The 15613-nt window shown below is 42.6% G+C and overlaps 1 long non-coding RNA gene across 1 annotated transcript; it reads left to right on the top strand.

The window, feature by feature from the left end:
* Positions 1 to 7052: 7052 nt before the first annotated feature.
* On the top strand, positions 7053 to 15129 carry LOC126652233 (uncharacterized). Its single transcript, XR_007631909.1, has 3 exons — positions 7053 to 7207; positions 7708 to 7888; positions 8955 to 15129. It is a non-coding gene; the product is annotated as an uncharacterized LOC126652233 (long non-coding RNA).
* Positions 15130 to 15613: the final 484 nt, after the last annotated feature.

Raw genomic sequence — 15613 nt, 5'->3', positions numbered from 1 at the left:
TCTGAGGTGAATACTCTTGTTGCTTGCCTTGTAGAGTATATTCTCCTAAAATAATAAGGATACTTACTTGAATGTATTTGTGAGGGAAGTTAAAATATCTCTATAAAAGGTGGATCCCTGTCTGGTGTTACAGTATACTTTTTAAGTAAGTCAAGTCCACATCTCAAAGACTTCAGTGCTTATAGTATAATGTCACTTTTCTATAAGCTGTTTCTATTGTGCTACTTTCACCTTAGGTAATTAATTTCTTACTTTGCGTGAACAACAAAACTGAGAAGACCCGGGTGACTTTTGTGGGGATGGTGCAGTGATCAGAAAAAAAAGATGGGTATAAGCAGGTTTCTTTGGCTGTTGAAACCTCCGGTATAATGCTTTCCTTTTTCATGGGAAGAGATAGGTAGAGTCTGATTTACTAATACTAAACATTTCTAAAATTTTTAATTGGATGCAGTATAGAAAATTATTTAAAATTAAAGATGACTGATCTTTCTGCTGACAACTTAGGTTGTATGAGTTTTGCTTGAAAGATTTCAAATTGATGTTTCTGTGTTTGACACAATGTTGGAATGTATCCTTCAAACATATCCTCCTGCAACCTCTCAAACTGTACTAAATTGATATTTCTTGAAGTCTGCCTATTTGCTCACAGAACTTCATTTTAAATAGGATATTGTTTTAATTTTTTATAAGCTGCTGAATTTTAGAGTTTTTGGGGCCACCAAATATTTTGGATCATGCAAAGAATATATATTGTACTGTAGTAATTTTGTATCTACATTTGTATGATGTGACATAAAAGATGTTGATTCTAATCCCTGCTTGACTATATTAATAAAGTTGTTAAAAGATAGATGTGGCATTCCAATTTTTAATGAAAAATTAAAATGTCATGTTCAGTTTGTGTTTTGTCTGACTCAGTAGAATACTTTTCTGGTTCACACATGTAAGTTCTGGAGTCTCTTGAATAAAGAGGATTTTCATTTTTTTATGAATGAAAGTGATCCTTTTATAAGTTAAAGTCAATTCAGTTTAAATGTTTTATGCCACTTGGGGGCTGATAAATGTAGACATAGGAAATTTACCTGAACTGAAATTAATGTTTGTGGGGTGATACTGCTCTACTACTGAGAAACGTTACATTGACTGTTATTTTTGTTTGAAACAGCTGATGCTAGCTAGGTAAATCTGACACGGTACCCATTTATTTTACCATGCATGCTCTATGGGGAAGGAGCTTAGGTGAGTAAGGGGCTTTTACCACCTATGGGTGTGAATTTCACTATTCTGGTTATCTGACTAAGGTTAGCACAAAAGTCCAAGCCAAATCCTTGTTTGGTCTTATCAATAGTTTGTTCCTGCATTATCTCCTTGTTTGGTGATTTTATGGTGCCATCCTCCTCTGCTGTTCACTTGTTTGATAGATGTATGGTATCATCTTGTTCTCATTTCTCCTAGCTGGAGCCTTGTGGTGTCATTCTCATTACTTGTGTTTATCAATAATCTGAATAAAAACTGGAGTAAACTAAAAATAAATTAAAATCATTCAAGACCTTGAACCAAATCTTGCAATAGTCTTAGTCTAATTTTATCTAGCTTTTATGGGATGATAATGCAAACTGTTTAAAGTTCTGTTCTTAAACTTATATAACTTCCTGATACAGGAGTCTCTAAAATGAAAGTATGAAATTAGCTCTCTATACCAAATCTACCCATGTTGATTTGACAGTTTTATGTTCACTTCCAATATTTACAGTTGGTCAATAACATATAAACAATCTAGACAATTACATATGTCTATCACAGGGAGCTTCTGTATTGTAACAAACTCAATTAAATACATTATTATGATATAACTACTAAGTAAATTCATAATAAAATGTATAGTAGAAATGAATTGCTACATACTTGGCTGAAAGCCTGCTTAACTAAGGACTTGGATTTCTGCCTTCAGAAAGAGGAGGCAGCCATGGAATAGCTGTTGACAGCAGTATAAGTGTGTAGAGACCAAGTTGATTAAAAAAGAGACCAGTTCCTATTGGCTATAAGACATGAATACACCAGTGACTGGGAAGGTGGGGTGTAGTTTTGGTTTTGTCAAGGGGGGACTTGAACAAAATATCTGACTCTAGACTCAGAGCATGATCTTAAGCTATGGCTTCTAAATTTGAGTCTGAGATTAATTACTACTTCTACATACAAACAAGATGAGGAGAGTAAGTATTAGCATAGAATGTTATAGAATCATAGAATGGCTTGTGTTGTAAGGGACCTTAAAGATCATCTAGTTCCAACCCTGTTGCTGTGGGCAGGGACACCTACTAGACTAGGTTGCTCCAAGCCCCATCCAACCTGGCCTTGAACACTTCCCTATGGGGCATCCACAACTTCTCTGGGCAACCTGTTCCAGTGCCTCACCACCCTCTGAGTAAAGAATTTCTTTCCAATATCTAATCTAAATCTCTCCTCTTTTAGTTTAAAACCATTCTCCCTTGTCGTATCACTATCTGCCTGTGTAAAAAGTTGCTTTTCATCTTTATATATTTTATATATATCTATACTATATCCCTCTTTTTATATCCAGCAGCACTTAAAGCAAGGCAATCAGTAATCTAGGACTTTCTTAACCACCCCAGTCTCCAAAGGAATAGTGTGCATAATAGGACTGTCCTTAGTAAGGATTTTTCACTATGTGCTACTTTAAGATCTGCATACAGATTATAGGGTGGTAAAGTTTAAGAGCAGCCCTTTGTTGCTGGTAGAGCTCATTATTAAAATAGAGGGCTGGGCAATCACCAGTTGTATGAAGTTTAACAAGGGAAAGTGCCAGATTCTTCACCTGGGGTGGAGCAACCCTGGATGTACATACAGACTGGGGAATGAGAGGCTGGAAAGCAGTGCTGCGGAAAGGGAGCTGGGGGGTCAACAGCGTGCCCTGGCAGCCAAAAGGGCCAACCTTGTCCTGGGGTGCATCAGGCAAAGCATCACCAGTCGGTCGAGGAAGGGGATTTTCCTACTCTACTCTGCACTGGTGCAGCCTCACCTTGAATACTGTGTGCAGCTTTGGGCGTCACAATATAAGAAAGATATTAAGAGTGTCCAAAGGAGGGCAAAGAAGATGGTGAAAGGCCTTGAAGGGAAGTCATATGAGGAACAGCTGAGGCCACTTGGTTTGTTCAGCCTGGAGAAGAGGAGACTGAGGGGAGACCTCATTTCAGTCTACAACTTCCTCATGAGAGTAAACGGAGGGGCAGGCACTGCTCTCTCTCTGGTGACCAGCAACAGAACTCGAGGGAATGGCCTGAAGTTGTGTCAGGGGAGGTTTAGGTTGGATATAAGAGAAAGGTTCTTTACCCAGAGGATGGCTGGGCACTGGAACAAGCTCCCCAGAGAAGTGGTCACGGCACCAAGCCTGCCAGAGTTCAAGAAGCTTTTGGACAATGCTTTCAGGCACATGGTGTGACTCTTGGGGATGGTCCTGTGCAGGGCCAGGAGCTGGACTGGATGATCCTTGTGAGTCTCTTCCAACTCAGAATATTCTTTGATGATATGATTGTATATGGCATTCAAGAGAATGTTTGCTGCTGAAGAAATTAATTTTTTGTGGGCAATTCCATTGTGACAAGAACATAACTCATAACTACTGATCCTGATCTTCATCCTTTATCAAAGTAGTTTTCTAGGTAACTGTATATATATTGCAGGATGTCCTAAAGTTCAAGTCTTAAGATTTTGCATTTGTCGTGGTTTTCCCCTGGCTCAATTTACTTTTACACTCCCCATATAATTACTATCAGTTGAGAGAAGGTTTATACAGACAAAAAGAGACTGAATTGGAAAAAAGTATGAGTATTTATTATTAACAAGCTAAAACTAAAGAAGTATATCTACAACAATTCTACTTAAGTAAAAGGTATTATGTATTTACAGAAGATACTTCTCCCCCCACCTCCCTTTATATCAGTCCAAGGAGGAGAAGCAGTCCTTTTCTATTCTCAGAATTCCAGCTTTCTCTCTCTTTCTCTAGTAACTCTGCAGCACTTTCGTTGCAGCTGGAACTTCTTTATCTCTCTCTCATTCTGTGTTGGCCTCCAGGGCTGGGTCTACCCCCCTCCTGGGCTAAAACCAAAGGCTGGGGGTTACTCAGGTCCTGAAGGGTTTCCTTCCATAGGCTTGCAAGGGGACACTTGCTTACTATGGATCTTCTTCCACAGGGTTACAGGGGATAATGGTTTAAGAGTTCACCCCTGTTTCCCTATGGAGGTCCCTCCCCATGGGAGAACAGTCCTTGATAGACCTCTCCAACATGGTCTAGCATGGATCCCACACATGGATCCCAACATCCCACCTGAGCCGTCTTCTGTTCCAGCGTAGGTCCTCATCCCCCTCAGGGTTATAAATCGTTAACAGCAGCAGCATGGATCTCTCACTGAGATCCCAAGCTTATCTGAGCCGTCTCGCTCCAGCATAAGCATCGATCCCTTTGAGGGTCGCAAAGTCTTTAACAGGACTCTGCCTCATCCGAGCCGCTTCTGCTCCAGCATAAGGCTTTCTCTTTCTGTTAAAGTCACAAATCTCTGGTACATCCACAAGCTCCTCTGTGAGCCGCACGGGGGGTCTCTTCACCCCAACAAATTTTTACAAGTGGCAGGGTTTTACTTTTCAGTCTTTACCCTGCTGAAGGGAGGGAGAGCGAAAGGGAGAAAAAAGCAGCTCTCCCCCCTTCGAACTTTTCTTCTCTCTCTCCTGTTGCAGCTTCAGCTGCCAGCTTTGACCTTGGAAGTCCTGTTATCTCATGGCTGGAATTCTTCTGCAGCGGTTTCTCGTCTAAGCAGTTCGTCTTTTAAACTTTTTTTTCCTTCACTCTTTTACAGAAGAAAAGGGAGGCTTCAGTACTACACCTGCCCCCCCCCGGCCCAAGCCGGGGAGGAGGGGGCCTTGGCCCTCCTCAGGCCCACTACTCTTCTACATGGCTGCTGCTTCTAATTTCAACTGCGCAACCAACTTTCTCTTCCGTTTTCTTAAAGATGTAATTAGCAAAGGCGTCACTGAACTTTTTGATTGGTTTTTTGTCCGGAAATCACCTGGACAAAACCATCCTCAGCCCCAGGGATGGGCTGGTGGGCAAAACCACGACAGCATTTCACTCTGGTTTTTGTGGAAAGCTGTTGTTGAAAACTTGAGAATGGGTTTGATACTTGTGTGATGGTAGATAGTTGCAGCACTGGAGCAGTTGCTTCACATCTTGATGTAGCATTAGATAAAGGACTACTATATACTTTTGAAAATGTGGAAGATGGGAACTTCCCTCTTAAATGTAGAAGTGAACCTGACTCTTCTTCTTTCATAACATAGTATTCATCCATGTGAAAGTTATTTTTATATTTTCTATGGAAAAAAATTCCAAAGATTCAGCTCTGATCATGGAGCTTTTGTCTCATTGCCCTGGTACATATCCTTACAGACAGCAACACACACTGCAAAAAGTAGTACAGTCATAGAATCATAGAATCATAGAATTAACTGGGTTGGAAGAGACCTCCAAGATCAAGTCCAACCCTTGATCCAATCCCACCGTGATTACTAGATCATGGCACTCAGTGCCACATCCAACCTCGTCTTAAAAACCTCCAGGGGCGGTGAATCCACCACCTCTCTGGGCAGGCCATTCCAATGCCTGATCACTCTCTCTGGAAAGAACTTCTTTCTAATATCCAACCTAAACCTCCCCTGGCAGAGCTTAAGCCCATGCCCTCTTGTCCTGTTGCTGATTGCCTGGGAGAAGAGACTGACCCCCACCTGGCTACAACCTCCTTTCAGGTAGTTGTAGAGAGTGATGAGGTCACCCGGAGCCTCCTCTTCTCCAGACTAAACAACCCCAGCTCCCTCAGCCAATCCTCATAGGACTTGTGCTCAAGTCCCTTCTTCAAGTCAAGTCATATCTTCCATTAGGCTAAGATAATTATAATGCAGGCTTCTTACTTATGTCAAGTAAACAGGTGCATAAATAGCTTTTCTTAAATGTAGTCCTATAACGTTATTGTTTAAAATTAAAGCACACATGCCTACTCCTATTATCAAATGAGAGAGATCCAGATCTAACAGTCCTGAGACTTTTAAAGAAGTTTTAACTATGAAAGGAGTCCAGAAATTTCCTCTGTCTTGGCATTGGCAACTTAGCAAACTTTGTATATACTGAAACTTTGGGAGAATGTTGATAGAAAGAAACTCCCTGACAGGAGGTTGTAGCCAGGTGGGCGTCGGTCTCTTCTCCCAGGCAACCAGCAGTAGGACAAGAGGGCACGATCTTAAGCTCTGCCAGGGGAGGTTTAGGTTGAATATTAGGAAGAAATTTTTTATGGAGAGAGTAATCAGACACTGGAATGGGCTGCCCAGGGAGGTGGTAGATTCACTGTCCCTGGAGGATTTTAAGATGAGACTGGATGTGGCACTTAGTGCCGTGGTCTAGTAACCACAGTGGTGTTGGATCAAGGGTTGGACTTGATGATCTCGGAGGTCTTTTCCAACCTGGTTGGTTGATTCTATGATTAAGGTTTGAAATAAATAGTTTCTTCAGACTCTTTGACTTTAGATGTAGTGTAGTTTTTAGGAGCCTGTCACTGAAACTGTAAAATCCTGTAAGAGGAGGTACTGGAGAAGGTAAGCTACACTTTGTTAATAAAGTGCTTTGTAGTCATCAGATGCCTTGAAAGATCATATGTCGATGGAAAGATGCTTGGTTATGAAGCCACTTCAAACGTCATGAATCTATTCTCCTGGGTGTCACATAATTCATATGCATTCTAGCCTTCCTTTGAATATTTTAGAGGGATTTTTGCCCAAGATTTCTGTGTCTGCCTTCTGCAACTATATTCATATTTCTATAGAGTTCAGGGTTTCTTCACTTCTGAGATAGCACTTCTAAGCTGCGGTGGGGCAGGTACTGTCTGGGTATGCGTGCGCCGCTCCTCCACCCGGGGGGAGATTGCGACGCGCCTGCGCAAGAGCCGCAGCGCCCGACGGCAGCTGGGCACATGCGTGAGGCTGGGGGTGGCGAAGCTTTGTGGAAGAAGGCGGTTCCATCTTAACGGGAAGGGTGGTGCGTCGTGGCGGTGTCTGTTTTTTCCGTTGCGTCTCGGCGGCCGAGGCTAGGCTCGCTCAGGGCCGTGGAGGCGCCGTGACGATGGCATACTTCGCGGATAGCTTCTGGGTAAGGAAGTGCCGCGGGCCGGTTCCTCCGGACGGGCAGGGCGCAGCGCACCGCACCGCACCCGGTGTACTTTCCGCAGGAGCAACCTCGACTCTTGCGTCACCTTGGTGACTGGGTTTGGGCCTTGCCGCGGGGAGTGCGGCGGAGGGACGGTGGCCGCTGTTCACTCCGCGGCACTCTATGACTCCTTCGGTGGCCTCCTGCGCCTGCCGCGCTTAGCCCCTCGGCCAAGCTGGGCCGGGGGGGGGTGGGGTGGGGGGGTGGTGAAGCGCCCTGCCCCGCGCAGTGCTCGGGGGCCTATTAGGGAGAAACGATGTTGGAGAGGGTTTGCTGGCCCAAGGGATGTGCAGATATGAGCGGGACACCATTCGGTAGGGGGTCTTACACTTGCAGACACTGTGATGCGTAGATAGGGCTTCTACTGCAGTCTGATCTCTTCGTTAAGTCTCCCATACAATGCAGTTGTTTGGGGGAACGGCACTAACTGTATCAACTTACAGTTGTATCATATCGAAGCAAAACTGCGTCTCGGAACTTTATACTTTTGTACCGACAACTCAGTTCTATCTGAATGACAGAAGGTACAGCCTGAACCGCATAATAATAATAATGGCCAGTCTTCGCGAGCGAAGATCCGGGGAAGGTCTTTCCACCTTCCAGCCTGCGCATTGGATTTTTTAGGTGAGACACAGTGTGCGCGGAACTGAGCCCACCCCTTAATCCTAAGGTTCATCTGCCGGGGCCAAGCGAGCTTGGACGGTGGCAGCGAGGTCCTTAGGACGTACCAGCTAGAGAAACTACAGACTTTCCAGTCTGTTTTAGAAACATAATTTGTCAGTCATTTCTGTGCAAATATTTATATTTTTACTTGGATAGTTATACGTGGAGGAAAAAATTAAAATCTGGATTTGGATTATTGATCCTTGCATGAAATGGAACTTGTTTTCGTTGTGACTGTAGTTTGTCTGAAACAGTAAAGTAAGTTATTTCCATTATACATAGCTTGGTTTTGTCACTTTGAGTACACTGGTACTTGACTTACTGTTTTCTTAGCACTATTTGGGAAGTGTTGCATGACCTTTGACATAAGTTTGATTTTTTTTTTTTTTAAAACTGACTGGTGCAGGCATGCTCTTGTTAATTGTGAGTCTTTTAAACCACTTCTAAGCCAGTCAGTATAATTGTTGTAGATTAATTTGGTTTAACTATTGGAAGTTCTATATATAGCTGATACTGGTCTCTGTGTAATGCTGTGCATGGTAACTCTGGAAGTTCTGGGATATAAACATATGTTTTTAAATTGAGTTTGATTAATTGTTTTTTATTTTGTCTTTTTAATTGCTGGTGTTACCTGTAGATTTTTGAGAAATGGTTGTGAGGAAGATTCCTTTCTTTTCAAGTTCTTTTGTAACATGTGACTCTGTCCAGGGTTTATTATTTTAGCTTTGTGAAGAAGCTCACTCTAATAAGCATGACACATTCTCATATGAGCTTATATGATATGAGCGATAATGAAACTTGTCATGTTTCCACCTGGAGTTCCATTCACTTGTTTATACAGTGCTACTCTTCTGCTTGGCATACAGTTAGATGCTCTGTTTCAAGAGAGCTGTTGCACAATATTTGCTCAGCCTCTTCCCTCTGTGTGTGTATTTAGCAGGAGTTGGCAACTTTTCATCTTTTTGTTCAAAAATATTTTTAATTATCTAGATATAAATAAAATGTCTGTTTTCCTTCATATGCATAGAGCTTCTCTGGAGATGACCTTTATTTAATTTATTGAAACTGGAAGAAGAAAACTGAAATTGCCAGGTTGCTTTTGTGTTTAAACTCCTCAAAACTTTCAGAACTGAAGAAGATATGTTGCCAGTGTAAACATCAGGTGACTATTTTTTTTAAATTTTGATACTCTCAATTTTATGTAACTCTTTCAGATACTCGGTAATTGAAAATGACTGTTAGCTAGCTTTCAAAAATATAACATCATAATATTAATCAGAGGAAAATTTTCATGTATACAGGGTCCATTAAGTAATTGCCTAGGTGGAAAGTATGAAATGTGTTACTTATTTGAAACTGCAGCAAGCAGCAACAATTGTAAACAAAATGACAGTGATGTTTATCAGAGCATCTAAAATGAGTTTAAATTTACCTGGAGTTAGGTAAATGAAAAGAAGTTGACAACACAAATGAACAAACAATAATGACTAGTATATGTCTTTCTAAGTTTATGGGTAAAGAGAAGATTGGTTTTGGTTAATATGTGAAACTTTCATTTTAGAATTACAGCAATGTACACCCAGTTTCTATTGTTGCACTAAAATCTGTAAATAATTAACAAACATGGTATCTTTTAAGCAGCATAAATCAAATCTTGTAGTTGTTTAAAAGTTGTACCTAGTTGCAGCAAATACTTTATTTCACCTTTATGAGGGAGTTGTGCATATTGGTGCAACTCTGGAACAACTCTAGAATTATCTTGATACAGACACTTTTTCTACCAAAAGGACTTTTATGCCATTATCATTTGTCTGTATTAGTATTCTTGCATGCATGATATGTTGGACAGGGCTATGTGTGGTTTTTTCATTCTGCTGTCTGACAGAATAGTTTGGGTAGTATTTTTAAGTGTAAATCTAGCTGTAGGACAGCTTCTCTGGAGCTGACTAAAACAAGGGTTAAAGGATACAAATGCTTCAGTTGTCACCCCAGAAAATGAAACAAGTAACTATTTTTCACATTAATTCTTTTCTAGACATTTCCTATTTAGTGTTCATTTAACAAGAGGGGATGGCTCTTTTGGTCACATTTCATTGATATATCATGATTGCTGTAGGCAGCTGTAAGGTTGAACTAGGGTTTGGAAAGTTAATTTGGAGATCATCCATTTTTCATTTTATGACAATTTGAAGTAAATTAGGAACCTAAACTTTTTATGGTTGATTGCCACTTCCAAACATGGCAGTTGGAATATTTGTCTTCCTGTCTCCTGGAGAATAAATTGTGGGCTTGGTAGGCTATTTTAAAAAGAGGATTAAGCAGGTTATGACTTAAAAACTATACTTTTGATTATAAATTATTTATCAGTCTGATTTCTTCAGTGTAACGTGATGATTAAAGGGTTGAATAGGGGTGAAGGATGATTGTGAATGCTTAACCAGTGCTAATGAGCATTATAAAAGTATAGGTTGAAATTAGGATAATCCACTTAGTGTCAAATTTTTCTTGCTGAACTTAGGGGGGAAGGGGGGGGAACCAAACTGCCTGAACTTCTCTCATCAAACTTTTGTAGTTTGACCAAAGACCAAGGACTATGAAGCTGATCAGAGGGCTGGAGCACCTCTGCTATGGAGACAGACTGAGAGAGTAGGGGTTGTTCAACCTGGAAAAGAGAAACATCTTCTAGTGCCTAAAGGGGCTCCAAGAGAGCTGGAGAGGGACTCTTCACAAGGGTCTGGAGTGACAGGACAAGGGGGAATAATGGCTTCACACTGACAGAAGGCAGGGTTAGATTAGATATTAGGAAGAAATTCTTTACTGTGAGAGTGGTGAGGTGCTGGCACAGGTTGCCCAGAGAAGCTGTGGATGCCCCATCCCTGGAAATGTTCAAGGCCAGATTGGATGGGGCTCTGAGCAACCTGGTCTAGTGGAAGGTGTCCCTGCATGTGGCAGGGAGTTGGAACTAGATGGTCTTCAAGGTCCCTTCCAACCCAAACCTTTCTAGGATTCTATGAAAATCAAAATGTGTTTGAGAACTGCATGTTCCTTTTATTGTTTTATCTACTCTGTTTTTCTGTGCAATCAGTATTTGCAGCTGTCTGCCTTCTCACACTAACTCAAGAAGTAGTATGCATCTAAGCACTCATGGGAATTTTAGAATCACCTTAATAGCTGTCATGGGTTTGCTCTGGGCCAATTTCTCTCACTCCTCACACAATTGCTATAAGTTGAGAGAAGGTTTATGCAGATAAAAGAGACCTGATTGGGGAGAATAATATTAGGATTTATTACTAGCAAGTTAAAAACTAAAGAACTATATCTACAACAATTCTAATTAGGCAAAAGTGCTATGTATTTACAAAAATACCTCTCCCCCCTTTGTATCAGATCAGGAGGAGAAGTACTCTTTGTTCCATTTTTGGAGCTCCAGGTCTTTTAAATAATTTTGCAGCACTCAAAAGTTCTTCTTCTATTATCTCTAGGATGACAACTCCGATTCGTCACAGCTGGAACTGTTTCTCTTTCTCTCCCTTTTCTATGTTGACCTCAGGGTTGGGCCTACCCCCCTCCTGGGCTAAGACCAGAGCCTGGGGGGTTACCCAGGTCCTGTAGGGTCTTCCATGGACTGCAAGGGGACACTTGCCTACCATGGATCTTCACCACAGAGTCACAGGGGATAATGGCTTTGAGTCCACCCCTGTTTCCTGTGGGGTCCCTTCCCATGGGAGAACAGTCTTTGATAGACCTCTCTGATGTGGGTCCATCCGTCAAGCAACAGGTCTTCCATTCTCTGCTGTCCCTCAGGGTCACCAATTCAGCTGCACTAGCATGGATCCCTCACTCGGATCCCACATCCTACCCAGGGCTGTCTCACTCCAGCATAGGTCTCTCCTTCATGAACTGCAGAGGGTCTCCACTCTTCAACAGTTTTCCACAGGTGGTAGGGATTTTTAGTTTTCGGTCTCTTCCCTGCTGAAGGAAGAGAGAGAGAGAGGAGGAGAGAAGGAATTTTCCCCATTCACGGATTTTCTCTTCTCTCTGGCTGCCAGCTTGACCTTGGAGGCCCGTTATCTCTGCCTGGAATTTCTTCAGCAGTATGTCTTGTCCAGGCAGTTTTTCTCCAAAGTTTTTTTTTCTCTACTCTCTTACAAGAGAGAAGGGGGGCTTCAGTGCCACACCTGTCCTGGGCCAGGGGAGGAGGGGGCCCTGACCCACTTGGGGCCTGCCTCCTCTCCTACATGGCTACTAATTTCATCTGCGCAACAACCTTCTCTTCTGTTTTCTTAAATATGTAATTGGCAGAGGTGTTACTAAAACTTTTGATTGGCTTTTTCTCTGGAAATACACCTGGAGAAAACTATTTTCAGCCCCAGAGAGGGATGGGAACAAACCCATGACAATAACTGAGAAACACTTGTATACCTTGGGTAAAATGAGGTTACTATAATAGAGAGTATTAGCTTTTTACATGAAGAGATGTTAATCTTGAATGGTTTTGGTCTAAAGTACACTGAGCTTTCACTTATATAATTAAATTAGAAACATGGGGAATAAATACTGCTACAGATTGCCCAGAAATTTCTGGCTATTTTACCAAATATAAGTTTTAAATTCAGAATCATTTTTTATATGCAACACAAACTTATTTTTAAAATTTTCCAAAATCTTTTAAGTACTTTAGTAAAACAGTTTCTGTAATCTGTTTCCTGTTATGTAGAAGTTGTGGAATTGCTGAACTCTGATCATCAAGTCCAACCCTTGATCCAACCCCACTGTGATTACTAGATCATGGCACTCAGTGCCACATCCAATCTCGTCTTAAAAACCTCCAGGGATGGTGAATCCACCACCTCTCTGGGCAGGCCATTCCAATGCCTGATCACTCTCTCTGGAAAGAACTTCTTTCTAATATCCAACCTAAACCTTCCCTGACAGAGCTTAACATCATGCCCTCTTGTCCTATTGCTGATTGCCTGGGAGAAGAGACCGGCCCCCACCTGGCTACAACCTCCTCTCAGGTAGTTGTAGAGAGTGATGAGGTCACCCCTGAGCCTCCTCTTCTCTAGACTAAACAACCCCAGCTCCCTCAGCCTCTCCTCATAGGACTTGTGTTCGAGTCACATCAAAGGGCAGTGAGGGTCATTTGGGATGTGTATTCAGTGTTGCTCTCCTATCCTTACCTTAGGCACTACCTTTGAGAGTCCATTAATAATCGTACCCAGTCTGTGGGGGGAACAGGGGAAGATGTTTTTCCCCAGCTTTTCACCCCCTTTTCCTCCTTCAGGCTTCTTACAGCAGCTTTTGAGAATTTTGAATTCCCTTTCGATGTTAACGAAAGCATGTTCTTCTCGCTAAGTGCCAGGTTTCCTCAGTGCGGTCCATACCATGTTTAGAGTTGCAAAAGAGATTTCTACAAAGGCCTTTCAGAGATCTGCTCTGAGGGAGGATAGTTATGAGTGGCATGGAATATTAGAGGACATTGGCCAGTTTTTGGCAAAATTTTCTGCTCCAATGGTTTGGAAGTTCACCCTTGAACAACTACAGGACCCTGTTAAAGTGATAAAATATGTGGGAGAAAAATGCTGTGGCAGCTCCAGAGAGGCAGGAAGTTATGCACTGTGCTGGACCCTGGCTACTATTTATCAGACACTGCTCAATACTAGACAGCACCCTCAGAGGGCGGAGGAGGAAAGCAGACCAACAGGCACTGTGGCCACTCAAACTGCAGCTGAACCAGAGGAACAACTCATGCTGGTAGCACTCACCCCTATACAGAAGAAGAAATCCAAGACCAAATCAGTTTGCATAATGAGGGATGAACAGGAAGCAGGGCCCTCACAACAGGAGGTAGAGGCAGGGCCAGAGATAATCACCCAATCCCCAGGTGAGCTTCGAGATATGCAAAAAGATTTCAGCTGTCACCTGGTATGATAGACTGAATGTCTTAAACATTGACGAAATCATAGAAAGACTATTTGTCAAACTGCAAAGAACCAACTGCCTCTCTGGGATCACTGAAGCACCCCCACCTTCTGAAGATGAAGATGCATCCTGACTGGAATTTGGACTGGGACGTGGAACTTGAGATAAGACTATTGTCGAATTATCTCAGGTCTGAGGAGAAGTAAACAAGGGTCATCGGGTGGTGGAGGAGAAGGGTTTTGGAGGTGTGATGGTGAAATCTCTCCACATCAAACAGAAGGAGTAAACCCCTCCGCTCCGGGAAGACCACATACACACAGGACATTCACGTGAGAGGCAGCTGAGAAGGGGTCATAAACCATCAGACCCTCAAAGTACTCCCCCTCTCCCCCCCCAAATTCCTGAGGCCTTCCACCACCAGAGGACTGCACATGATCCAAGTTATTCAACAAATCTGGAACCTGTCGCAAGAGACTGCAAAGCTTCCTCCCCACCCCCTTCCCCCCCAGGGAGGTTCCTGGACATCTCTTGAACATATATTAATCCATTGGACTCTATGTTTTGTGAGACCCTCACCATCAAGAAGACCAGACAAACAGGACCCCACAGGATGCCACCGAGTTCCATAGAGTGGTGATACATTTTCTATTTTAATCTCGTTGTCACTCTCTTTCTTCCCCCCCTCCTTTTCCTATTTCTTTCTATCTCTCTTTCTCTGCCTCACATTTACTATTAAATAAAATCCATGCTATTGATTTTGGCATCTGTTCTCGTTTGTACCTTAATTCAGGCAGAGGTATTTCTAATAATTTTAATAACCAGATCATAACATCTGGTGTCATAGTTCCGATTTTAGCAAGGAATTTTTCTTTCCCTTCCCCCTGCCATGTGTGTGTGCTCTGTATATGGGCCATTAGTTGAACAAAAGAATCGTCCCCAGCCCTCTAATGGCTGAGATTAGTTTCCTTGACAACAAAGGGGGAGGAGTTGGCTGGTGTGTGACTGGAAGGGGGTGGAGGCTGGGGGGAGAGTGCAGTCTCTCTACCCTGAGGGGAGCCTGCTGCGGGCTGCAGACACTGCCAAGTTTCTTTGTTTTTTTTTTTTCTTGTCGGAGGGGAGTTTTTGCTGCTGCTCTCGGCTCAGTTGTGGCTGGCTGCAGGCCCTGCTTATAACGGACCCTAATCAGCTGAAGTTTGTGAGTTTTCTTCCATTGAGAGAACTTTCTGTTTTATTGCTGTTGTTTTTCTTTCCCCTTCTTTCCCCCCCTCCCCCCCCACCTGGCGGCAGCCAAGGATCTCACAGCGCCGCCTGGTGACGGGCACTGGACATTACAAGTTCTACTCCTCCAGTGATCCAACAGCACCACCTGGTGACTACTATAGGACACTACAAGTTCTGCACCTTCAGTAACCCAACAGCGCCACCTGGTGAACGGTACAGGACATTACAAATTTTGCATCTCCAGTGACCCGACAGCGCCCCCTGCTGACTGTGGTTGGAACTGCACCAAAGGGTACTAAAAATTGAACTATTTAAATTTTTCCTTTTGCCGGTCCATCGGTTTTGTTCTTGAAAGGGATTATTGGTGGGTATAGGAGTATTGCTTGGTTGGTTTACTTGTTTTTTTTTGTGTTCCTGTTAATACACACATACCTTTTAAAAAAGGGCTGTTATTTTCCCTTTTCCATAATTTGTTTTCCTTCAATCAGAGCCTCTTAATTTTGGATTTATAATTGCTTAGAAAGAGAAGTTTGGGTCTTTTCC

This window comes from Myiozetetes cayanensis, unplaced genomic scaffold (genome assembly GCF_022539395.1).
Source record: "Myiozetetes cayanensis isolate MyiCay16 unplaced genomic scaffold, myiCay2020 scf71, whole genome shotgun sequence".
NCBI classification, from domain to species: domain Eukaryota; kingdom Metazoa; phylum Chordata; class Aves; order Passeriformes; family Tyrannidae; genus Myiozetetes; species Myiozetetes cayanensis.
Note: the sequence above shows the minus strand (reverse complement) of the source record. Positions and strands in the feature narration are given on the sequence as shown.